This window comes from Myotis myotis, unplaced genomic scaffold (assembly GCF_014108235.1).
Source record: "Myotis myotis isolate mMyoMyo1 unplaced genomic scaffold, mMyoMyo1.p scaffold_m19_p_3, whole genome shotgun sequence".
NCBI classification, from domain to species: Eukaryota; Metazoa; Chordata; class Mammalia; order Chiroptera; family Vespertilionidae; genus Myotis; species Myotis myotis.
In genome coordinates, this window is record NW_023416335.1 from 74,911,084 (window position 1) to 74,913,399 (window position 2,316).

The 2,316-nt window shown below is 38.9% G+C and overlaps 1 non-coding gene across 1 annotated transcript; it reads right to left on the reverse strand.

The window, feature by feature from the left end:
• Positions 1 to 1,647: 1,647 nt before the first annotated feature.
• Positions 1,648 to 1,811, reverse strand: LOC118652318. Its single transcript, XR_004966569.1, has one exon. It is a non-coding gene; the product is annotated as a U1 spliceosomal RNA (small nuclear RNA).
• Positions 1,812 to 2,316: the final 505 nt, after the last annotated feature.

Consider the following 2,316-nt stretch of genomic DNA (forward strand, 5'->3'; position numbering starts at 1 on the left):
AATCACCTGGATACTTTAAGTAAAGTAAAAAGCATATAACGTCCAGGTCTCACCCTAATGTAATTGAATTCATCTCTAGGGAAGAGATTTTCAACCTTCGATGCACATTTAAATCATGATACCCAGGCCATACCCAGACCAAGTATGTCAGAATCTCTGAGGGAAACTCAGGCATTATTATTTCTAAAATTCTCCCCAAGTTATTAAAATGTTCAGCCATGAGTGAGAAACACTGCTGTAGGTAACAGCTTTGGAAAGTCTTATGAGAATTTTAATTTGAAGAGATTTAGTTTATGTGTTATCATTTTGACCACAGTGTGAAGGATCAATTGATTAAGGAAAAATATGATTTAGAATGAAATGTGCTACTTTTCTCTAAATTGTTCAAAACAGTTTTCCTTGGGTTGATAAAATATCAATTTTTTACATTCCCATGAATAGCCGTGTTTCCTAGTAAGGCTCATCCTAACTACATCAATTTGCAGTGCTATGGCTGCAGCTATTGGAAACCACACGAAAACTGATTAGATCAATAAGGGTATTTATTATTTATTTTAAAAAATATATTTTATTGATTTCAGAGAGGAAGAGAGAGGGAGAGAGAGATAGAAACATCAATGATAAAAAGAATCATTAATCGGCAGGGTCCAACACACTCCCTACTGGGGATCAAGCCCAAAACCCAGACATGTGCCCTGACTTGGAATTGAACCTTGACCTCTTGGGTCATAGGTTGATGCTCAACCTCTGAGCCACACTAGCCAGGCAATATGGGTATTTATTATTGCACCTAACAAAGTCCAAAGATAAAGTGCTTCCAGATTTAGTTCACTTATCAGATTAATCCACCTTGCTCCTCTGCTATTCTTGGTGGAAGACTTGTTTTTGTGGAGATCCAAGTGTTACATGTAACTGGCAATATTTAAAGACAGGGAGAGAGAATAACATGTATTTTTGTTCTTTATCAAGAGTGAGGACAATGTCTCAGGATCCTTTCAAGCCCATTTCCTCTCACAGTTCATTGATCAGAATTACATGTTCATTATTAAAAACAATCATTGTCTTAAGAAAATATGGTCATGATTGCCTGCTCTCAATTCTACCTGCTTTCTGTGGATTTTATTGAAATTTGAGCTTCAGCCCAAATTTTAGCCCAAATTGCAGTAAACCCTTTAGAAAATAATGTCAATGGTAAAATATACAGCCAGAGAAAATCCCAACTATTAGAGAATGTTAAATAAACACAAAGACACCCAGAATAGAAACTGTGAGTGCCTGAAGAGAAAGGAGGAAATGAGGCTTCTTTATGTGGAGTCAGCCAGATGGAGAGGATGTGGAGACAGAAAACTGAAGCATCAGGACTTGCTTGTGCTGTCAGCACAGTGTGATAAAGGGGCACATCATTGAGTCTAAAAAGACCGTCATTGACTCTGTTCCTAATTACACTGTGGTGCGGAACGAGTCACTTTATCTTTCTTGGTCTCAGTTTCTTCCGGATAATAATTATAATACTTTGTGGACTTCTTCATGTGATTTTTTAAAATGAGAAAATTAGATACACAGTTTATAATGTGTAAATTGCACTTATCATATAAGTGGTTTTTTTGTTTTGTTTTGTTTTGTTTTTTTTTTTTTTTTTTTTTTTTTAAGGGGAGAGCACAAATGCAGTCCCCTACTACCACAAATTATGCAGTCGAATTTCCCACATTTGGGGAAATCTCAGCGGTCAGCACATCCGGAGTGCAATGGATAGGCCTCGCCCTGGGAAAATCATCTTCATGATCATGGTAGCTCCCCTGCCAGGTAGGTATATCATCATATAAGTTTTTAAGACACATTTTACAGATACTGTAATAATAATTTGTACAAGAAAAGTTCTTGGAATACCTAAGAACATTTTTATTAATACAAAGTTCACCATTTCTTTTTTTATGCCAGAGCCTATACTATGTCCAGACAAATACATTATCTCTAACTCAGGCAATTGGAAGGCAGGACTGATAGTTGTAGGGATTAAACAAAAGGTAATTTTGGAACCTGAGTCACATTTGAGCAAGAGGAGGACATACTAGGTTAATGTATAATAAAACACTAGAGGCCCTGTGAACAAAAATTTGTGCACCTGGGGGGTCCCTCAGCCCTGCCTATGCCCTCTTGCAGTCTGGGAACCCTCGGAGGATGTCCACCTGCTGGCTTAGGCCCACTCCCTGGGGGATCGGGCCCAAGCTGGCAGTCAGACATCTCTCTGGCAGCCCGGCAGCCCTCGGGGGATGTCCACTTGCCAGCGGGGAGCAGGCCTAAGCTGCAGTCAGACAT